Source organism: Staurois parvus, unplaced genomic scaffold (assembly GCF_062004578.1).
Source record: "Staurois parvus isolate SC_StPar_1 unplaced genomic scaffold, SC_StPar_1.0 ptg001302l, whole genome shotgun sequence".
Taxonomy (NCBI): domain Eukaryota; kingdom Metazoa; phylum Chordata; class Amphibia; order Anura; family Ranidae; genus Staurois; species Staurois parvus.
Window position 1 is genome coordinate 235,924 of NW_028319098.1, and position 24,591 is coordinate 260,514.

At 42.0% G+C, this 24,591-nt stretch overlaps 1 long non-coding RNA gene across 1 annotated transcript in view; it reads right to left on the reverse strand.

Annotated features, from left to right (window-relative positions):
• Positions 1-768: 768 nt before the first annotated feature.
• The window catches only part of LOC149437142 (uncharacterized), a 470,898-nt gene continuing 447,075 nt past the window's right edge, over positions 769-24,591 (reverse strand). Inside the window, exon 3 of the long non-coding RNA XR_016308166.1 lies at positions 769-868. This is a non-coding gene — a long non-coding RNA (uncharacterized LOC149437142). The remainder of the gene's footprint in view (positions 869-24,591) is intronic.

Consider the following 24,591-nt stretch of genomic DNA (forward strand, 5'->3'; position numbering starts at 1 on the left):
TGACTGGGATTCTACAGCAGGCCAACGGGCACTGTGGGAGGCTGTGGTCTTTGTGGGTGGAGGGAAACACTGGGGGCACTATGAGAGACTCAGGGTTCTGCAGCAGGGCAACTGAGGTGAGAGAGACTGGGGGGTTGTGTGGAGATGGGGTTGCTTTGGCTAACAGAGAGTATAGCATGAAGAATAAATCCTAGGAAGCACTGTGAAGGACTGGGGGCACTAAGTAGGGGATTATAGAGGAAGCAGGGGCGGACTGACCATTCGAGCACTCGGGCACTGCCCAAGGGCCCGGGGTCAGTAGGGGGCCCCATGAAATGCCCCTGGTACCTTTTATAGGCTTTTTTGGGTGTGCTTTGAGTGTGGGCAAGGACACAGGGGCCCCATGATCCCCTATTGCCTGGGGGCCCCGTGAGTTGTCAGTCCACCCCTGAGAGGAAGTATGGGAAATGGAACTTGCAGGGAACAGAGAGTACAGAGATGGCTCTCCCCCACTTACTCTGTATACCTGCTGTCAATACACATGCCCCAATGAGTGGTGAAAGTAAAACTCCTCAGAGGTGGGCGGCTATAGAGTAGTTCTGGCAGTGGAAGTGGCATGTGCAATAATGCTACACCAAACTTTGTGGCATATGCACTATTGTTATACCAAACCTTGGCTGAAAATATACCTCTAAAGTGCCATTAAACCAATAGCCATCAGTTGCTGATAAAGAAACATAGATGACAGAACACAACTGACAGAACACATAAATATTCATTTTCCAAATACCTTTGCTTCTTATTCCTATACTCTGGTCATGTGATGTTCTTTCAATTGCTCTGAAAGTCAGGTTGGTGGGTGGGCCAAGCAGGAAGCCTCTGACATGTCCTGTAAACATAATTGCAGGAAGTTTTTTTTGTGTTCCGATGGTTGCACAAAATGGATTGGTGCTGTTGTAGTCACGTGAGTTAATTTAAATCACATGGGGGCATATAGCAAGGGAAGGGAAATTCTCATTCAATTTAGTGGAGTTGCACCACAAACATTTGAAAAAAGTAACATGGGAGGGAGAAAATCAGTAATTGAACAGCTTCCTAACAGCAAATCTAGGAACATGCATAAGGGGAGTTGCAACACAGAAGTGTGGCACAGGGCATCACAGCACAAGTTAAAAATGCATGCCAGCATGCAGATGAAGCCCTGGTCTGCAATGCTAGGAGAAGGGAGCATGTGCAGTTTCATTGCTTCTTCTACTGTCCCTGCTTGTGTTTACTGAGGGACAGGCACAGCTGTGGTGGGAGACTGTTCTTACAGAGCTATGTATGCCTGTTAAATCTGCCCACCACACAGAGAAAGAGAATGTGGACTGCTGAAGTGCTGTGAATGCTTGTAGGAACGGAGGATTGTGGGAGAGGTAGTTTCATACAGACCAAGCTTGCTTTGAGCACTGAGCACAAGGACTACAGGACTCATTAGAGCTCTAGGGAGAGAAAAAAGTGGCTTGTTCCAGGGCTCAGGGTGATGCAAGGAAGACATTAAGGGAGATACAGAGTGCTTATGGAGAGGCACTTACAGCCACATCTGAGAAAGAGAAAGGTACCATAGAGGATACTCCCTAGTACCTGGGATTGTCACTAAATCCACTGCCCAGTCATGGGAGAGAACACTGTGGAGGCTGACTTTATTGATCCACTGATGGACATTTACCAATGTTTGGAGGAACTTTATTCTGAGTGCTCCAACATCAGATTTAGGCCCCAACATGTTGGCAGATGGGGAAAGGGGTTTATTATAGACTGCCAAAATATTATTGTGGTACTACTCCCTTTAGGTAAGATTACAGTATTTTCTGGCGTATAAGACTACTTTTTATACTTAAAAATATACCTCAAAAATTGGGGGTCGTCTTATACGTGGGGTATAAAATGTGACACCTTGAGTTTGTTTGGGTCAAGCTGGCTGGATGTGTGGTAATTCTGTACATACAGTATACCGTACTGAGCCAAGCTGGCTCAATACAAATGTCCCTATGACAGATTAATCTGTCAGCCCGCTGGATGTGCAGTATATACAGTATACTGAGCCAAGCGGTTTCAAAACGTACCGGTACGTCGCTACTGTAATCAGCCCACTGGATGCGTGTATGTACGGTAGCTGCGGCTACATACAGTATACACTAGGCCAATCACAGCAAGTGATGTATTCTACTAATGAATACAAAGCCTGCTCGAATTGGCTGAGTCAGAGAGGTGGGCTGATGATGTCACAACCTCAGCCAATCCGAGCAGGCTTTGTATTCATTAGTAGAATACATCGCTCGCCGTGATTGGCCCAGCGTATACTGTATGTAGCCTCAGCTACTGTACATACACACATCCAGCGGTCTGATTACCGTAAGGACGTACCGGTACGTTTTGAAACAGCTTGGCTCAGTATACTGTATATACCACAGTGGTATATACTCAGTATACTGTATATACCACACATCCAGCGGGATGACAGATTAATCTGTCATAGGGACATTTGTTTTGAGCCAGCTTGGCTCAGCGCGGTATACTGTAGGTACATTACTGCACATCCAGCGGGCTGTATATATACTGTATACTGTATGTAGCCGAAGCTACCGTATTACCGCACATCCAGCCGTAACCATCTGATTTGGAATTTGATCCATATGATGACTGTCTTACAAATGTATCACAAAATCTCATTCATGAACTTATGATGTCAGAGGATGAACATGAGGATTTTGAAGGATTTTAAGTATCGGTAAGTCATAACCATTTCAATTAAAAAATCTGTTTTTAAATGGTGTTGCCTCGGAAGGGGGGTAGTTTTATACGGCGAGTATAGCCCAAAACCTATGTTTTAACTGGAAAATTAGGGGGTCGTCTTATACACCCAGTCGCCTTATACGCCGGAAAATATGGTACTTAGTAAAGGGTTTAAGTATTATTCACCATGCCACTTGTTTGCACCAACCATATACTGTATCTTACATACCATTGTTTTACATATTTGCTGATCAAAACTACTGTTTTCTTTTCCCTTAAACTGTTGAGGTAATGCATATATTTTCAATACACATCCCCCCCCCCGTTAGCCAAAGTGTGCCATAGTGTGAGGTTCTACTTGCTCAGTCATGAGCACATGAAACAGGGGACCCAGGAATCAGCATGCAGTACAGTGTGGATAAGTCTTTACCCTTTCACACTTTATCCAAACTGAAAAAAGGAAAAAAGTGTGAACTGGAGTTGGGCTTTATATATTAAGCCAATGGAAACACTGTTGCAAAGATTTGCAAAGTGCCATATACATTAGCAAATGGCCAGATTTACCTAGGTCTTTTCAAAGTTTGTTTCTAAATAAAGCAGTCTGTGGCATCATAGGGGACTTCAAACTAAAATTGGAGCTTGCTAGAGCATAAAAAAGAAAAACAAATCTTAAAAAAACAATGTTTATTTGCCTCTAAACTTAATTCATCTCAGCTCCTCTGGGGAAGCAAGTCAAGGACTAACTAGAGCAAAAATCCTGTCAAAAGAAATTTAAGTCCACCAGAGTTTAGGTCAAGGTTAATAGCTAGTAACATTGTTTTAGATTTCAAGTGACAAACTGTAGAAAGCAACCATTTGTCACTGTGAAAGAAAGACAAGTGCATTACAGACTGACTAAACCTCTCTTCAATAGCATTTGTGCTGTAAGCTCCTCACAAAAGCTAAAAACTGCAAATACGTATTAATTCTTAATGTCAATGAAGAAGATGTTAGCCTTAATACTTCTAATGTTCTGTGATAGCAAAATAGAAATGAGAGATTAAATTTGCCAAAAAAACAAAGTGTAATATAAGCTTTATAGTATATTAAACACAGTAAATTAACCTCAAGTGTTAAAAAAATGATGTGGAATTGCTATAGCTTTTGAAAATTTTTGAGAAAATAAAACCTATGATTTCTATTCTATCAGATACACATTTCATCCTAAAGCCTAGAGTCTGGTGTTACGCACATCTGAAACCCGGAGACTAAATCAAATAGCTCTTAGGCACAATACCAGAGCCAAAGGATGTCACATACAGGCAGGTTCCAGTGCCAATTCAAAGGAGACGATAAGACAGCTGACCAAACAAATTTAGAAATTTCTTGTCAGCTTAAAGTCAGACATGATCTTTATGCACATGGGCATTTTTAAAGCAGTTTAAGGGTCAATCCACACAAAAGTGATATTTTGATTATAAGTGGATCTACACGGCAGCTTCTAGCCTCTTTTAAGTCATGGGTACTCCTGACTTTGTTTCCATCCACTTAGGAGTTTAGGTTGTACACGTTCATATCTTTTGTTCCAGATACGCCTGTTGCATTGTCCATTGTATTAAACAAATACAAAATAAAACTGGTAGAGTAGAAATCCTACATTCTGGGCACAGCAGGTGTGCAGACCTTGGAACTCAGAAATTATCTCCCCAGCAGAGCGCCTAAAAGATATAAGAAACTGTCGGGAGGGAATAAACAATCATCAGCCACAAAATGACAGAACTCTGCTGATTTTTGTTTGTAAACATATAGTCTGGGGATCATGGATGAAATAATTGACCTAATATGTTCATGAACATATTTGGTAAATGACATCACCCAGCATACTGTATAAAAAAATGGCAACTGTTCCAACCTGTAACCAGCCTTATCAGCAAGGTGCACATAGAAGGGCAATGCACATCACTAACAAAGGATTTCCCAGCATACTTACCAGCCAGCCTGCCAAACAACCAAACTGGCCCTGTCTAACAGTTTGCGTTAAAAACAGAGGGTTTTGTTTGCACACATTTCCAAATACATCAAGGGGCCTCTGTATACTTCGGTCCTATCTCTAAAATTTCCAGAGTCTCCACAGTGGGATCACATATATCAATGTACAGGTTATGGGCTGGTGTGCCAGGAGGAATCCCATCCATCCTTAAAGGCACAGGGACACATGTGATGCCAAGCGATAGCAAAGTGACAGCAAATGTGTCCAGTGTGTTCCTGCACCCAATTCAGCCAACTGTACAAAAAAAATGGCAACTGTCCCAACCTATAACCAGCCTTAGCAGCAAGGTGCATATGGATGGGCAATGCACATCACAAACAAACAAACAAAGGATTTCCCAGCACACTTACCAGTCAGCCTGCAAAACAATCAAATTGACTCTACCTAACAGTTTGTTTTAAAAGTAGAGGTTTAGATAGGGCCACTAGATGCCTTTGATGTCATCTTGCTATAGCTGGGTGTCATGTGCCTCCCTGTTTCTTTAAGGAGGGGTGGGCTCCCTCCAGATACACCTGCCCTTAGCCTATCAATTGATATATGTGCTTTTACTGTGAAGGCTCTGGAAAATTTAGAGTTACGACCAAAGAATACAGAGAGCCCCTGGATGCGGGACTGTGGCTTACACATATATTTGCAAATGTGTGCAAACAAACCCTCTGATTTTAACACAAACTGTTACACATGGCCAATTTGGTTGTTTTGCAGGCTGGCTGGTAAGTGTGCTAAGAAATCCTTTGTTTGTTTGGGATTGTTCATCATATTGGTGGGTCATTGTGATTGATATGGATCTACATTGTTGGACAACATGATTGTCACTTGATTAACATGGGGGGCATTTTTTGTATTTTGCATCCAATAAATTACATGTTCATGGTGTGAGTGCTTTTATTTACTATTTACATTTTTTGTGAATGAGTAACAATGGCAAATATGTACCCTGTACTCAATCACCTTTAAGGTGGGCGGGGTCAGATATCTGATGGCCCATATTCTAAAGGGAGCTTACATATTCCAATAAGAGATCCTTTCCCCATCAACACTGGGACAAGGTGCCAACATGTACTGTCCCTTCAAAAAAAAAAAAATAGTGTGTGGTCCCCTTAAGGGCTTATTCACATCAGACTGGGCTAGGTCTTGACTGGCTCAGTCCCAGTGAAACTCAAGGCACAAAGTCTTCCTTCTTATGATATTAGTACTTTTTTAGTGCACCCACTGCATTGCAGTGGTATAAACTAAGTGCAATACTTTTTTTAATCCCAGCAGGATGAGACACAAACTACCCTCCCTTGCAAAGCCCCCATATCTTGCAAGGCACCTTGTTTCCATGTTGATGAGGACCAGGGTTTCATTGCCATATCCTGTCCTCCAAAAGGGGTGCGGGGATCTGTTGGTGAAGATTATCTGAATCTCGAAAACCCATTTTTTCTCATTCACAAGAAAAAAAAAGTAAACAAAGCCACCCACACTGTCAATGATGTCACTGGTTTACAAACAGAAGTCGGTGGGGATTTGTAGTGCTACAGCCACTGAGTGACATGTGCCCTGGTTTATTTACAAATAGAGGTTAACTGGGAATCTGTCATCTAGTGGTGATTGTGCTACCGCTGCTAAATGATAGATTCCTGGCCACTGTTTTTGAACAAACAATTTCACTTTTAAAGGAGCACATTGGACTGCTCCAATACATATATGTTCAGATTTAAGGCATCCCGAAAGCATGTCATATAAAGGATTTGTGTATGTTTAATGTTGTCCTTAAAGGACCCCCCTTCCCCCACTGAATGGTATTGATTTAAAACATCTTTGCATTAGTACATTTTCCCCATGGTAGTGCCCAGCTACTCATAGCATTTGTTAACAAAAACTTGCTAATTTGTTTTGAAAAGGGGAAGAAAAAAATAACAGGATTACATTTGTGGCTTGTGTAAATGCCCCAGTTACACTGATGGTCAATATAAATGATCCTGTTTCAGATGTGGCCAGTGAAGAAGGACCCCTTAAATAAGGTATTCAGTGGGAAAAAATGCCTTCCCGCATGGCCATGGTATTGGGTTAGGATGTCCAAAAAGCTCATTTAGGTTTAATGGTAAAATATCCACAATCTTTTGAAAATATAGTGGGGGGGATTTACTAGGTGCACTCAGAATCTGGTACAGCTGAGCATGGTAGCCAGCCAGCATCTAACTTTAGCTTGTTCAATTAAACTTTGACGATAAAACCTGGAAGCTGATTGGTTTCTATGCATAGCTGCACCAGATATTACACCATGCAGTTTTAGTAAATAACCCCCACTGTATCTAAATTTATACTAAACAGGCTGAACTGCTGTAATACTGACACTCAGTGTCTGAATATCTCCTTGCCATGGGAACTCTGCCATACTGAAGTCTCTATCTGCTCAACCCAGCTCTGATGAAGAAGGGAGCACCCTTCGAAACACGTTAGCCTTCATCCCCCCCCCCTTTTGGATTTACCTGTAACCCTGTCTGGATTATGGTTACTTATGCATGTTATACCATCACTCTGTGAGTATATTTCCTTAATAATAAAATTAGTCACTATTTATTGAGGTAATGTGCAAGGTTTGTGCGCTCTTTCTTTCATCTTCTTCTAAATTTATACTAGCCAGATCTTATCTCACTTGATCTGGTAAAAACAAAAGTGATCTGGATAATGATAAATTAAATCTCTGCTATTCTAAATGACAATCGATAAACCAGTCAGCTTCCATTTTTTTTTTGTCAAAGTTTAATTGAACAAGCTGAAGATAGAAGATGATTGGCTGCCATGCACAGCTGCACCAGATTTTGCACTCTCCACTTTTAGTAAATCAACCCCATTGTGTTTTGACTCATGAGTGTTCTTCATCCCTAACCTCACTCTTTATTTTTTTGCTCTTCTTATTCACTGTTTCTTATTTTTTCTACATCTGTGTAATGAATGCCTAATATTTCTATAAAAGTTACACTTGTCATTAGCCTTCTTTCTCAATTAATAATTTGTTGTTTAGTTCGGTTTTGCTTATACAGATCTCATCTGTTTTTCTACTATGGAAAAACCTTACCCAGTTATATTTTATTCATCTTAGAAGTTTCTCGTCATAACTTTTAGATGTTTATTAAATTGATATATTTAAACCTTTTTCTAGTTTATGTACTGTAAATTCATATACTGTAAACATTATACATGTATTCTAAATTGGTACAAATTTGCTTATACCCTGTTTTATTTTCTGATGTACTATCCTTTTATTCTTCTTTAAAATATCAATAACAATTATTGCAAAAACAAATATAGTGTATCTATAACCATGTCTTTTCACTACTGTGTGTGGCCATGGCATTACTAGAAGAATAAGTTTTCTTTGATCTTGAGAAACTTATTTGAAGCCCACAAAACCTGCATGCTTACCACTGATCTGCATGTAGTATAGGTATATTCATACTAGCCACAGAAAGTCACTGCAACACATTCTACATTTTCATGTACAGAAAGAGCTGCAGTACAAGCCTGCCTAGAAACTGCCTTCCTGCTTCCAGGTTTATTTTACTTTGTAATTCACAGTTTCTAAAAACTGAGTCATAAAAATAATTACATAAGCACAATTGCATATTTTGTAAGTAAGTGCTAACCTTATTGCATTGGAATTTACATCTAATCAACCCAGCGAGAAATCTTTTCAAGCCAGAAGCTATAGCACAATCCCTAGCACATACCCCACTGTGTCCGTCCAGTGTATTATATTTACAAACAGACAATACATCACCATTTAAAACAGCAGTCTAGCCTACTGGAGATCAATTCAGCAGGTCTGCAGCACAAGTATCATTGTTTGCCTTTTCCCTGTATTGTGCTGTTTTGCTGTTTACCGATTGAATAAATTAGAAATGCGCCGTGCTCTGGTTATTTAAAATACAGATTGCACATATTTTATCTAGCAAGGCTTATAAATATTTTTCATCTCAATTTCATTATGCAGTCTTTCATTTTTTATAGCTGCCTAATCCAATTACCAGACTAAATTTTTTTTTGAGGCCCGAAGCTTGCAAAAAAAAATATTTAGGGATGCAACCAGAATATTGCCTTTGATCTCCTACACATTCCTGTATAGAGCATCTCAAGTAGACCTGTCAGCGAGCTCTTGGGTCATGATATTTATTGTGCTAATAGAGTTGTTTAGCAAACATTATTATCTTACCACTTTATGCACATACTGCTAAAGCGCATACTTACAGTTGCATCTGGCTTGACTATTTTACTAACGCAGTATATATACGTCTCCGTGTCCGCTGGAAAAAATGTTCTAACTTGTATTGCACTGAATACCATATTTCAAAAAGGACAGGGTTTTTATTTACACTTAGGCTCTAGTCCCATCTGTCTGCTTGGATGTTACCAATAGCAGCACTAGCAGGTTAGTGAATGCAAGAGTTAAAAGGCAAAACTTTTTTTTTTTTTAGATTTGGAAAAGCTGGTGAGAGTTTAGAACCACTGCCAGGATTTTATAGCTGTCTGTGTTCTCAAGATTCACTCTCTCTAATTGCTCTGATCATCAGTGTCACTGGGATTGAAAGTTATGAAAAAAAAAATCCATTATTTTGAATTGCCACCAGAACAGGCGTTGGCAGGTAGAGTTCACCTCAGGGACGGACTGACAACTCATGGGGCCCCCAGGCAATAGGGGATCATGGGGCCCCTGTGTCCTTGCCCAAACTCAAAAAAGCCTATGAAAAAGGTACCAGGGGCATCTCATGGGGCCCCCTACTGACCCCGGGCCCTCGGGCAGTGCCCGAGTTTCCAAAGTCCGCCCCTGGTTCACCTTCAAGGATTGCTTCTCCTAGTGGTGGAGTGGTGACACAGGGTGCCCCTTTATAATGTTTGAGGAGGTTCAGGTTCAGAGATGATGGTCTACTAAGCAGAGAGGCCCCAGGAAGGGTTTTTTATTTGCTTTCCCCTGCAGAGGGGCAGGGTCAGCTGAATTTCCATTGAGCAATACCTGATGAGGATTTATGGAGAAGTGTACCCTAAGTTCAAATGCCACAATGCTCTTATTAAAGCAGAGTTCCACTCAACCTATCAAACAAAAGTCAGCAGCTACAGCTTTTAAAAAACAGCCACTTACCTGTCCCTTGGTCCTGTGGTGTCCCCCCCCGCAGCTCATTTCATTGGCCGTCCTGTATTCCAGGAGGCCAGCATCTTTAGTGTGGGCACCCGGTTGTGATAGTTTGTGGCTTCACAGCCGGGTACCCACTGCACATGTGTGAGTAGCGCTGCGCTTCGTTAATGGTCCTGTAGTCTTCTGGGACCTGTCACGTGTCCAGTGGTGTATTTAGGTTTTGTGCTGCCCTAGGCAACAAAAAAATCGGCGCCCCCCCACAGAGGAAGCCTGAGATTGACCAAAAATACCCCTGCCTCCCACCCAAGAGAGCCTTCCACTACCACTGTCTCCCCATACACCAGCCACCATCCACCATGGTGAGAGAGAGGCACTCACTTTAACAGTTCCAGACATCCCTGGGAACGAGAGTTGGGCTGTGCATGAAACCCGCAGCCTCTATCGGAACCCACCAGGTCCCCATGCCGCATGTGTCCCTTCTTCCGAGGGGCAGTGCTGCCCCCCTTGAGAAATGCTGCCCTAGGCAAATGCCTTGTGGTAAATTCACCCTTGCACGTGTCCCAAAAGACTACAGGGAGGGAGGGAGGACACCTTCTGCTTCCGATCGCCTAGGCCGGAAGTTGGAGAGGGTACCTGTCGAATTCAGGTACTGGTCCCCCCCCCCGCTTCCCATTAAGGATCGGCACCTTTGGGGAGCGGGTACCTGAATTTGGTCTGTTTTCTTGTAATAGCAATGGGAGAATCTAACTAGCTGCTCGATCTTAATTACAAGCAGTGCCCCTCCTCCACTTTAAGCCTTGAACTTTAACCCCATCCCGGGAGTCCCAATTGACTAGCCAGTGCTGCCACCGACTAGTCACGAATCCGAACAAAGACCAGATCAGCTTTGTTTGGCTCTGTTAAATAGTAAACTGGAAATGATGGCCTGACATCAATTCCAGTTTACTCGGAAACATTCGACGCCATTTAAAAAAAAATAAAAGCAGTCAATCACACCAATTTTGGTGTGATTGAATGCTTTTAAGGGCAGAGGAGGGATTTGGGGTCTTATTGATCCCAGAACCCTCCATAAAGTGTACCTGTCATAGGACTATTGCTGTCACAAGGGATGTTTACATTCTCTGGCAATGTAGAAAAAAATTTAAGTGCCCCCCCCCCCCCCAGTGCTTGCAAGCAAAAGTGAACACACACGTTGGCCTCACCCACACGCAAATGGTGATTATCCCACACATGTGAATGTCAGATCATGGACAGTAATTCTAGCACCAGACCTCATCTGTAAATCTAAAGTGGTAACCTGTAAATGCTTCAAAAGCATCACCTGTGGATAGTAAAATTTACATTTGTCACCACTGCCCAATTTTAAAATGTAACATGTTTGGTATCTATTTATTTGGCTTAACATCATATTTTATATTTTACAAAAACTTTGGGTTATGCATTGTGTTTTTTTTGCAGTAAATTTCAAAAAAGTGGATTTTTTCTGCTGAAAAAGCGTTTGAAAAAATGCTGCGCAAATACTGTGTGACATAAAAAATTGCAAAACCCACCAGTGAATAACACAAGGGCCTCTGCTTTAAAAAATATATAATGTTTGTGGGTTCTAAGTCATTTTCTTGCAAAAAAACTGATTGTTACATGTGAACAAAAAGGGCCGAAAAAGCCTGGTCCTTAAGTGGAGAACCAGATGTGGGCCATGATTTGGGATATGTGTGTCCAAAATTTGGAATATTCTGTTTCTGTTATCTGAAGTAAGAAACATTCTATAGGGAGTGATGTGATAAAGAAGAACTGTGAGATAGACAAAACACTACACAGATACAAGAAGAGAAAATTTGAACTGAATTTTCAAGAAGTAATCTCTGCAATTCAAAGTATAAGAGCATCTGCTCTGCCAAGGAGGAAGTGTAACAGCCGGGATTACATCATATCCTCTCCTCTCAGGAAACTACACTTCCCATCAACCTTTTGGAATTACAGTGAATGTAGGTGGGTACACTAGGCCTGTACATGTTGAATGTGTACTCGCCCACTTCAACAGAAAACATGCCCGCACATTCCCCAGCTGCCACTGCTATCCTCACATGTGATCTCTCACCGTCCAATCACAACAGAATAGGAACTAATTGCCCTGACATTCTGTTTTTAACCCCAGAATAAATATGGCCATTTGCCCAGAATTAGACTGTTTATCCACTGTTGTCTGCTGGAATTAAATATTAGAATTCTTCTTCCTATTTGTCTAACAGCCACTGCTGCTTGTATGTTTCCATGTGATCATATCCCTGGCTACAACAGAACAGAAACAAAGCAACGGGCATCAAAGCATGTGCAGTCGCGTATTCAGGTGCCATTAACTTAATATGTTTTGCACTTTGATATGTTTTGCACTTTTATCCTGTCCAGCAACAACAACAAAAAAAATTAAAAAAATGCAAAAACATAAAAAAATGCATCAGAAACATGCATGCAAAAATGCAAAACACACTGCAAAAAGCACGGCAAAACGAACAAAACACAAACTGCATTGGTGTGAACCAGGCTTGAAATGCATTGAAAGCTCAGCAAAAATGCTTCAAAAACAAACATGTGTTATGTTTTTGATGTGTTTTGTGTTTTTACCTTGCCTAGCAAGCAGTTGGGCAAAAACAGTTTTCCGCAAAACGCATAAAAAAAGCATCAAAAACATGCATCTTATATACGGGGCACCAAGAAGAGCAGGAGCCTGGAGTGGTGACGGGACCCAAGAAGAGGCCGTACGGGCCTACTCTGTACAAAAGCATTGCACAGAGCAGGTAAGTATAAGCTGGTTTTTATTTTAAAAAAATACTTTTCCAAACATTTAAATCTTTAAAACAAAGAACAAAAACGTAATATATCACAGCATGTTAATCCTTAATTGTGGTGGCTGCATTAGTTTTCATTGTTAAGTTTCCTGTAACACATTTCCTGTCCTTGAGTTATAGCAATCACTGTGTCTATAAAAGAGCAGTGTTGTCACCCTAGAACAGGCAGTAGAACACCTCCTCTACTTTGTATCTCCATATCATTGGGGGATGTGTTCTGTTGTCCACAGAGGAGAGCTGGGCAAGACTGATAATACTGCTTGGGACTGCAGAGTGTACAGGGACTTACAAGCTCACTGGATTCCTGCCAGGATCTATAGGTATTGTTTGCACTTATTGAATACTGTAGATAGATATAACATCTGTTCAAGTAACCATCTAATAGAGAGCAAATAAGTTCTTTGGTACAGCTTACACATACCTTCAGGACAAAGTCAAGGATGAGTTCTCACATTTTAAAGGCTAAGTTCACTTTAACAAAAAAATTAATAAATGCACATATATTTGCAGGAAAAAATTATGCATTTATTGTTTTTTTCTGATGATCCTGCATAGCAATGTAGCTGCAATCAGTATATCGTGCAATGTCAGGCTCCTGCAGACACTACCTCCAGCTTGCCTGCCCATACCTCTATATGGACAGACAGTTACAAATCTGGAGAAGGTGTCAATTATTATTATACAGGATTTATATAGCGCAAACAGTTTGCGCAGCGCTTTACAATATAAGGGAGACAGTACAATTACAATACTTTCAGTACAGAAGGAATAGGAGGGCATTGCTTGTGGAGCTTATGATCTAAAGGAAGGGGGAGGTGATACAAAAGGTGATAACTGCGGGGGATGATCTGGCGGAGGTGATTCAAGTACAGTTCTTAGGTGGAGGTGGGGTAGGCTTCCCTGAAGAAGTGAGTTTTCAAAGATCTCCTAAAGGCAGACAGGATGGGGGCTGACCGGACATACTGTGGTAGGGAGTTCAAGAGGATGGGAGAAGCTCTGGAGAAGTCCTGGAGGCGAGCGTGGGAGGAGGTGATGAGGGAGCTAGAGAGGAGGATATCATGGGAGGAGCGGAGTGGGCGATTTGGGCAGTATCTGTGGATGAGGTTGGCGATGTAGCTAGGGGCAGTGTTGTGGATGGCTTTGTAAGCTGTGGTTAGTATTTTGAATTTTATACGTTGGGTTGAACTACGATGAGTGCTCATCAGCGCCCTGTTTTTGAAAAGTGACAGTGGATGCACTGAGATGAACCCCTGCCCACTGTCACGGAGGTGGGGGTGCAAAGGAGTAGATCTGTAGCATGTTACACATTACACCCTAAATATGAGTGTAATGTGCAACATGCTCCAAAAGATGAACATATCCTTTAATAAAAGTTATACTTCATGCCCTGTTAAATTTCAGTTACAACGTCGATTTATTCCAGGAATAACAACTCTCAGATACATACTTCACATGGAGATTGGATTCTATGGAATAAAATGCTGCTGCTTTAAAGTATGCACCTATAATAAGAGCTGCCGAGAAATCATGCCTAAACAAACAATAGGACAATTTTTAGAAACACTTAACTTCCTCTCTAAGGAAAAACAAATATGCTTTGCTTTCCTAGCAGACACATATTCTATTACCTCACATGGTAGGTGATTTATTTTTTCAATTACGTTGAAGCATTTTTTTCTTCCCTATTTTTATGATGTTATTTATTTCTGGATCCCATCACTCTTTCTATTTTATTGATGATTACAGAAGCACATTTACACACGTGTACAGAAAAATAGAGTAGTTTTATGTAAACCCAGACCAGCAAAATCTGATGCTGTTTTTAAAGAGCTTGTCCACCCAAAAATGGATGTTTCCATTAAAGGTGTAATCTGTTGGGCAGGGTCAGCTACTTATATCTCCTGGAACTGAGACCTCCCTGAAAACATTCTAGAGTTTTTTGGTATTCCCAACCATCAAGGGGTATTCTCACTGCATTCTTCATAATGTGAAACAAGAAAAAATAGAGACACAAGTTATTGTTAATTCGTACAATGGAATGTCAGTTTTAGGTTGACTGACCATTATTCCTTAAAAAAAAAAAAAAACCTACTAAGTAATATGGAAACTGCCATTGTTGACCTTCTAAAATACCAGTGGCTTGGCCTATTACAGCATGAATACTTGAAGGCACAAAGAGCAAGTATGTCGATTAAGAAGGAAGGAGTGGATTGTTTTTGGCAAAATGGATTTTGCCGTGAAATTACCAATTTCACGGTCAGTGAAATTTTGCTGAAGTGGAAAATTCACAATTTTTCAATCATTGAGCTGCTTAGGTGAAAATTACCATTTTTGTTTGCTTGTTCATTATTGTATATTGTCAGTTTACATTTTATTTTATTACTTTTTTTTCTATGGACAAATGTAAAATAATGAGAGAAATAAGAGGCCATTTTTGAAACGAGAAATGGTCTGAATTACAGTTGAAATTTGTTGAAATGAACTTCTCTTACCCCTAGAAGCCATTTAAATCCTTCTGAATAAAAAACACTGAAAACCTCCTTGATTTTTGTCATTTTCATTGGACTTACATTGTATTTACTTAAAACAAGGTAATTTCACCACAATCTCCAAATTTTAGCTGAAATTAAAACTCAAAATTTTGCTTATCATCAATAGTTATCAGAAATATCAGCGTGAATCTGCATACTTGTTCCAGGTCAGTAACTGAGAAAGCTCTGAAGTCACAGAACCTGCATGAGAACCAGGAAGGTAGCATTTATAAAACATTAAAGGAGAAGTATGGCCAAAGCTTTTGTCCTTACCTTTGCTATGGATTACAGGTGCGCACTTCGTTCTGCAATCCTGTGACCCGTTTTCAGCCAACAGAGGGTTAAAGCCCACTGCTGGCTGATGTTACTTGGTCAATGCAGGCTCAGGAAAGATCCCAACTTTAAAGTTGGGATCCACACAGATCCCTGGATGAGCAGTTGGCTCAACCTCTCAGCACGCCAATGAGAGCCTGAGCCAGCCACTCCTGCCCCCTCTATAGCCCAGTGCTCCATTGAGTGCTGGAGGGAGAGAGCACAGAGCCGGTGACTGACAGTCACTAACTCTCTGCTCAGTAAAGACTGAGAACTGAGCAATCAGCAGTCTTTGATCACTCAGTTCTCAGTCTTAGAAGCAGCATGGGACAGAAGCAGCATCGGACCTATGTTTTTTTTTAAAGAACCGATACTTTCCTTATAAATAGCAATCTCCATATTATTTCAATAGAAGTGTCCACCGATAGTAACATTTTACTGGATAAGGTAAAGCCAACACTGAAAAGACAGTTGCCTAGATCCTGTTTTCATGTCCTTTCCTCAGCAACCGAACCTGTCCGTGAAGAGCAATCTTACATGCAGTTTATCATTTATCTGCAACAATAATATTACCCCTAGTAAAACATGATCTGTTTCTGAGAATATCAGAGTATGAAAGCACACTCTTAGAGCATTCTACATATGTTCCATGGTGCAGGACATGTTGGACACTGAGAATTAGGGCTCTACCACATTACTGTATTTGTTAAAGTGCAAACTCAATCATTAAAACCTCATATAAACATAATTGTGTTCCTGTAATTTCAAAAGTAATTTTCAATACTTTTAAATCTGCAGTTTTATTGAGTAATATCTTTTGATCCTGCTAGGAAGGTCTTGTTCAGGTACTTCCTGTTACTGGGAACAACACACTGGGGGTTATTTACTAAAACTGGAGAGTGCAAAATCTGGTGCATAGAAATCAGTCAGCTTCCATGTTTTATTGTTAAAGCGTAATTGAACAAGCTGATGTTAGAAGCTGATTGGCTACCATGCATAACTGCACCAGTGCACCAGTTTTAGTAAATCTATCCCTCTGTCTCTCTCTCCCAGTTGTAGTCTAGCATTGAATCATCGTCACATGGGATTCCAATGGAGACCACTTGGTGCTATTCAAACCTCATTATGCAGGAATGACATATGTAGAGTGATAGTCCTCCATAGAAGCTCTGTTGGGAAAAAACTGCAATGTTCACCACAAAAAAAAAAAGAAAACAATAGAAGAGATGTCAGTGTCCTTATAGTGTAGTAAATATACACTTGATGCCTCTGGAGGACCTAAACATAAGTTCTCCGGAGCGATGTTAGGGTGATGGGTAGAACTTGTGGGTAGAGAGAAAAAAGAAACCCTCAAAGGTGTATATGGCAGAGGTTCCCTTGGTAGTGTAATGTGGAGTTCATGGAAGGGTCAAAGTTATCAGAAGTATTGGATATACATTTAATGGTAATACCAAAGAAGCATATCATGGTTAATAATTTGTGGCATTTCGAGGCCACACACCCCGCTCTCTCCTTACAGGATTTGATGGACAGCAGCAGGAGCCTATAGCATCAGCTGCTCTCAGAGTATCCTATGAGACCAGCAAAAGAGAAGAGCAAGGGATGAAGCTGGGGACAGTGCTGAATTGGTGAGAAAACAAGTAGTTGGAGATGTTTTACCTTAGTGCAGTGAAGGAAAAAAAAAGGTTTTGCCTTTAAAACTACTTTGACTATAGAGCTGCAAGCTGTGACTTACATAGTGAACCCTTGGGTGAGGGTTACAAGGTTGATCAAGGTGACAGCTAAATGTACATAGAGCCCATCTGGATGCCTACCTATAATGCACTAAATTTAGTTTAGTACTTTGTCCTCAATACAGTGTGTTTTAGATACTTAGTTTAAGTAAATCTGAATACAAGAATTCAGAAACTTGTGAAATATTTAATTCAAAAGTAATATGTTCCTCTGTAGTCAGTGGTAACACATTGCGCAATACCTTGATGGCTATTCTTGTACCATTCCCATCAAGTCCTGCCTGAAGGAAGTATAAAATCTAATGTCTCCACCAAAGCCAAATAAGGTTGCTTAGTAATGATATAGCGCTGACATATTCTACAGTGCTGTACAGAGAACACTGAGCCAATCACATCAGTTTCTGGCCCTGAGCAGTTTACACTCTAATGTTCCCAGCACTGCCAAACACATTATTAATACAATTATTCATGTGTATAGTGCTGGCATATTCTACAGCTCTGTATTATAGAGTTCATACCTCTCTGCACATTAGTCCCTGATCCAGAAAAGTTTGTATATAATAATTCTTCCACCGTAATACACACAGTGCTGATTTTACACAAATTATGTCAGAAGACAAGTAATATACCAGGGTCTGTGTTTTGGAGAAAGAAAAGGACTACCCTTTTTTAAGGAAAAATAACAAACATGTCTTTACTTACCTGTGTGCAGTGGGTTTGCACAGAGCAGCTTGGATCCTCCTCTTCTCGGGTCCCACACAGGCTTTTCCGGCCCCTCCATCCTGTCGGATGCACCCACAGCAAGCAGCTTGCTATGGGGGCCTTTGCTGCTCCATGTGTCCATTCGCACACACACGGAGCCGCGGCTCAGCCCCCCCCCTCTTTTCATTGGCTCACTGGCTGGGATTGACAGCAGTGGGAGCCAATGGCTCGCGCTTCTGTCTCAGCCAGTGAGAAGAGGGAGTCCCGAGACTCCAGTGCACATCGCTGGATTGAGAGGGGGCTTAGGCGAGTATTGGGGGGGGGTGATGCTGCATGCATGAAGGTAAAAAACCTTGAGCCTTTGTAACCACTTTACCTAATTTTCTTCTCTCCTCGCCCCCATGTGACAACAGTACTGGGTCTGGTATTGTGGGTGGAAGGTTGAAGAGTTACAAGCTCCCTTATACTCAAAACTACCGGGTATTTCCTATGGCAGCATTGGGGTCCTCAGTTCAAACCATCACCAGGACATGATCTGAATGGAGTTTGTATGCCCTCCTTGTACTTGCGTGGGTTTCCTCTATGTACCTTGGTTTTCTCACACACTCTACAGGCATACTGGTAGGTTAATTGGTTCCTGTCTAAACTGGCCCTAGTATAAGCATATATGAATAAGGTTGGACCTTAGATTTTAAGCTCCTTGAAGACAGGGACTGATGTGAAGAAAAAAAAATATCACCCTTGTGGGTGATTAAAGATGCAGGGTATTGAAGGAAAGGTAAGTATATGCAGTAAGTTCATTTTAAAGTCCAGGGCTATAAACCTTTTTATCAATATTGTCTATGAGTGGGCCAGCAGACTCAGATCTCAGGTACAATCTCTTAGGATCCTATACATCTATGGTCCATGGTTATCAGCTGTAGCACATACAAACTTTGCATACACCGAAGTCAGTGGGCAGCAGACAATAGTACCATTTCCCACAATGGCTTCACTTAATCTTACCAGGACTAATCATGGGGCTGCACTATGTATTCAGCATGTGCCTAGATATCATCATGACCCCAAAGGGAAAAATATTTCCCTTCATTTGTCGTTCTATTAATACTTCAATTTCTAGCAGGAACCTGACATGAACACTAGGAAGCTAATTTACTACGAGAGTTGGAAATCTTCACACAATAATACTATGTGTGAATATCCAGCTCAATTATCCAATCATGTGAAAAACAAATTCCTCTTTGCTCAATGTATCTGCCCATGACTAGATAAATGAAATTCTCATGAAGTCCACTCATGAAATATACAGTATAGAGTGAGATCAGGTTGCATCAGGACACATACATTGGCCATGTTCTTGACTTTTAATGGTTCCTTCTAACAAATTATTGCTATCCTTTTAATGCTCTGGATTTGTACTCTGCACATTACACAGTGCTAATTATGCCCCAGAAAAGTGGGGTTGTTTTAATCTCTTTTTAATTGATTTAAAGTGATTCTAAAGGCATAAGGTTTTTAGCCTTAATGTATTTTATGCATTAAGGTAAAAAAACCTTTTGGATGAAGATCCCACCTCAGCCCCATCTCGATCCAGTGATGTTCATGAGAGCCAGGTCTCTCCCAGGTCTCTCTCTCCTCATTGGCTCACACAGAAGTGGGAGCCATTGGCTCCTGCTGCTGTCAATTACAGCCAATAAGCCAATGGGGAGAGAGTGGGTGGGGTTGAGCCATGCTTTGTGTGTGAATAGACAATGTTCATTCACAGAAGCATGGCTCAGGAGCATGCCTGCTCAAGTGACCCCATAGCAAGAGGCTTGCTATTGGGAGCACTCAGCAGGGGGGAGGAGCCAGGACCGCCAGCAGGGGACTCCAAAAGAAGAGGATCAGGGCTGATCTGTAAGTATAACATGTTTGTTTTGTAAAAATAAAACAACAATTAGAATCACTTTAATGAATCTAATAGTAATTCAACATTGGTATTTTTTTATCTTACTTCTGGTTCTATATGCTGCACAATTCATGCTGCAGAAGCAGTATACTGTATGATATGAATGTATCTTACATGATAATTGGGAGTTTTTAAAACTGAAAATGACCATGTTGTTATTGTTGAAATTTATCAAGAGATATGATATAGAGTTTTATTTATCTTCATAATTTTAGGGGTCAACATCCAAAGACAAGCTGATATTTAAGAGCTGGTGGCACTGGTATGATCTTGCACTTAATGTGAATTTGGAGTCCCTATTTATTTAATGGTGGACTTCTCTACTTTTTTACACAAGGATGAATGGACTATGAAATGTATATATTTAACATCTTGTTGTTTTGCAGTTTTTAACAAGGTAACATATTGGTTGAATTGTATTGCTTCCTTTTTTTAATTTTTCATATATTATTTATAATTCTTAAGGTAGTGGCTTAGTGTTTTCTCTATAAAAGGTGCAGTATCTTCATGGCATTTACATAACTTTTCCTAATGAGACCAAATCCCTCTGCCCCTTCTGCAGCCTCAGTTGTCCCTATTTTTGGTCGGATGTGTACATCTCTATAAAAAATATATGATTTTACTACCTAAGGTGTTTTACTGCACTAAACATTTTATGTAGCCTCTACATTATTGAATTTGCCAAGCCAAGAGGAAAAATTAGAGGTCAAAAAGGTACATATTTGGTTTAGCCAATTATTTTCTCCATATCAGATCTTTGTGATCTGTATAATCAGGGCTTTGTCAGGGATATGTCCTTTGCCTACATACTGTGTGCTAAAAGGTGTCTCTCTTTATCATTTCTAAAAGGTATGCGGTATGAAAATGGCATGTGAGAAGACACAGAATGGGCTTTGGTATGTTTGTGAACCCTGCGACCTGTGTCGGGTGGAGGATAGAGGAGCAGATATATTCACTGTGTTGAGAAGAATCAGAGTACTACCAACAATATAATTCTAAAGTTAAAGTAAGCATATGTGACCATTAGTACCTTGTTTAAAGTGCTCCCTTGCAACATGTTTGTAGATCAGAAAAGTCAGAAGTCCCAATTTGCAGAGTTTTTTTTGGATCATCTAAGCCAGAGGTATGGCATGAGAGCCTGGAAACTAGAATTTCACAGAGAGGTTAGCAAATGCAGCCTGCTTATATCTTTAGTGACAGTTTCCTTTAATGGCTGTCTTCCTTTTATTTCTCATCACACAAACTCTTTCCCTGCAGCTTAAAGACACACCTGGACAGCAAGGAAATGATGGATCAATCAGAGCATGCAAATGGATTAACAATAATACCACTTGTCTTCACAAGCTCTGCTCAGGCAATCAGTAAGGTAAAATAATTAAATGAAATACCTAGATAATAATTATTATTATTATACAGTATTTATATGGCGCCAAAAAGTTTGCTCAGCGCTGTACAATATAGTGGGGGACAGTACATGAGACAATACAGTAACAAAACAATACACGAGGGGTTCGAGGGCCCTGCTCTTTTGAGCTTACAATCTAGGAGGGAGGGGATAGTGGTACAGGAGGAAGTGGCTGTGAGGGGATGGAGTGGTAGGAGGAGTGGAGGAGATCGGCTTTTAGGTAAGGGTGGGGTAGGCTTCCCTGAAGAGATGGGGTTTCAGGGTGCGCCAAAGCTGAGGAGGGTAGGTGACAGTCTGATGGGTTGGGGTAGTGAGTTCCAGAGGATGGGGGAAGTCCTGGATAAGTCCTGTAGTCGGGCATGGGAGGAGGAGACCTAGAAAGTAGGAGCTAGAAAGTAGGAGGTCTTGTGAGGAGTGAAGAGTGCGGGTTGGGTGGTATTTGGATATCAGGTCGGTCAGGTAGTTTGGGGCAGTGTTATGAATAGCTTTGTACGGCAATGTTAGAAGTTTGAATTTTATGCGTTGGGCAATCGGAAGCCAGTGGAGGGAATGACAGAGGGTGGTGGCAGATGCGGAGCGGTTGGTAAGGTGGATGAGTCTGGCCACTGAGTTCAAGATAGACTGAAGTGGGGATAGTCTGTGATGAGGTAGGCCGGTGAGGAGGGAGTTGCAGTAGTCGAGTCGTGAAATAATTGGGAGTGAACGAGTTGTTTAGTAGTGTCTGGGGTTAGGAACATACGTATTTTGGAGATGTTGCGGAGGTGGATCCTGCATGAATTTGCCAGCGACTGGACATGGGGTAGGAAGGACAGGTTTGAGTCTAGAGTGACACCTAGGACTGTGGCTTGCGGGGTGGGACTGATGGTGGCGTTATTGGTCATGATGTAGAGGGTGGGGGGGTTCTCGGGCTGGGGGAAAACTAGGAGCTCGGTTTTGGAAAGGTTTAATTTGAGGAAGTGGAGTGACATCCAGTCTGATATGTTGTTCAGTAGGCAGGTGATTTGGGAGGAGACTGAAGGGGTGAGGCGAGGGATAGAGAGGTAGATTTGCGTATCATTGGCGTAGAGGTGGTAGTTGAAGCCATGGGAGTATATCAGTTGGCCAAGGGAGGAGGTGTAAATGGAGAAGAGAAGGGGCCCGAGGACAGAGCCTTGGGGGACCCCAACAGAGAGGGGGAGAGAGGGGGAGGTGGCAGCGTTATAGGTAATACTGAAGGAGCGCTGGGATAGATAGGAGGAGAGCCAGAAGAGAGCGGAGTCTCTGATGCCAAGGGAGTATAGTTTATTAAGGAGGAGGGGGTGGTCAACTGTGTCAAAGGCCGCGTAGAGGTCGAGGAGTAGGAGGACTGAGTAGTGGCCATTAGCTTTGGCGGTTAGCAGGTCATTGGTGATTTTGAGTAGGGCGGTTTCAGTGGAGTGTAGGGGATGGAAGCCAGACTGTAGAGGATCAAGGAGGTTGTTGTCATTGAGGTGGGAGCTTAGGCGATTATTGACTAAGCGCTCGAGGAGTTTGGATGTAAATGGCAGCAGGGAGATGGGTCTAAGGTTGTTCAGGTCGGTGGGGTCCAGGGAGGGTTTATTGAGTATGGGAGTGATGAGCGCGTGCTTTAGGGGGGAGGGGAATGCGCCAGTAGAGAGGGAGAGATTGAAGATGTGGGTGAAGGAGCATAGGATGGAGGAGTAGGGTGACCGGAGGAGTTGTGTGGGGACAGGGTCGAGGGGGCAAGTGGTGAGGCGGACTTCTGAGAAGACCTTAGTGACCTCTTCAGTGGTAGCAAGGCCGAAGGAGTGGAGTGTTGGGGGGGTTTTAATGTGCGGGATGTTAGGTGTGGTGGGGGTCAGGGCGGTTGCGAGGTCAGAGGAGGGGAGATTTGAGGGGGTTATCGTGGGAGGGAGGCTAGGTGGGGAGGTAGATTGAGCATTGCCGATGTCCTTACGGATTGCATCGATCTTGTTATGGAAGTGGTTGGCAATCTCGTGGGCGGTGAATGAGGCACTGGGTGGAGGTGGGGGGGAGAGAGTAGGGAGTTGAAAGTGGAGAAAAGCCGGCAAGGACAGGTGGAGAGGGTATTGATGAGGGTTACGAAGCAGGCTTGTTTGGCGGCGTGGAGGGAGGAGGTGTAGGTGAGGAAGGCGGATTTGTAAAGGGTGAACGCTTCAGGGGATCTGGTTTTGCGGCATAATCGCTCCAGCGCTCAACTGCGTCATTTAAGATTTTTGGTGTGGTCGTTCTGCCAGGGTTGAAGCGGTTGGGGTCAAATGCTGCGTGTGGTTAGGGGTGCTAAGGAGTCTAAGGCTGCTGACAGCGAGTTGTTATAAGCAGTAGTGGCCAGGTCAGGGAAGGACAGTGGAAGGCTACTGTCGTAAAGTCGGTCAGCTGCAGAGTGGAGAGGGTTCGGGTTCAGGTTGCAGAGGTTATGGCTGGTGATGGTTTGACATTTGGGGGGAGGTGTTTGAGGACGGGGAGACGGAGAACGTAATGAGGTTGGGGTCAGAGAGAGGGAAAGGGGTGTTTGTGAGGTTGTGGGGGGTTATTAATAATAACTTAATAATAACTTCTACTTGGAAATGTAAAAAAATACTACACACAACTTCATTGTATATTTTTTCTTGTGCAAATACTGTATGTTTTCATGTAGAACAGAAGCCTATTAATTCAAGTTTGTTGGTGGTTCAGTGGCAATCCAGCTGTGGATCATGACAATCCTAAGTGGTCATGGATGAGTAACAGGTTGTATGGCATGATGATACTTTAAAGTTTGCAAGTCTGTGTTAGGTCCCTTTCAGACAGGTGTTCCAAACTGCTGCTCAGATCAGACAGACCTGATCAGAAAGGTCCATGCATCCCTAAGGACAGGTGGATGTAAAAGGACTTGTGTCCATTTACACCTGCCTACCTACAGGTCTGATCAGGCCCACTAAGTAAATGGAACTGGACTTTATCCTTTTCCATTTAAGCGGAGTGGATCGGAGGTAGATGGGTGTAAATGGACATCAGAATCTTTTTACTGTCAGGGCTCCAGGTATGACCAGAGGTGTGTGGACTGACACAGGGAAACGCAGGCTTCAGATATGGTATAAACAATATAATTTATTAAGACTAACAATACAAAACGCAGTGCAAAACTAAACATAAACACAGTGCAAACAAACCAAACCACCCACCGATAACAATACATACAATACAAAGAGTAGTCAGGCAGGCCGGGTCAGTAG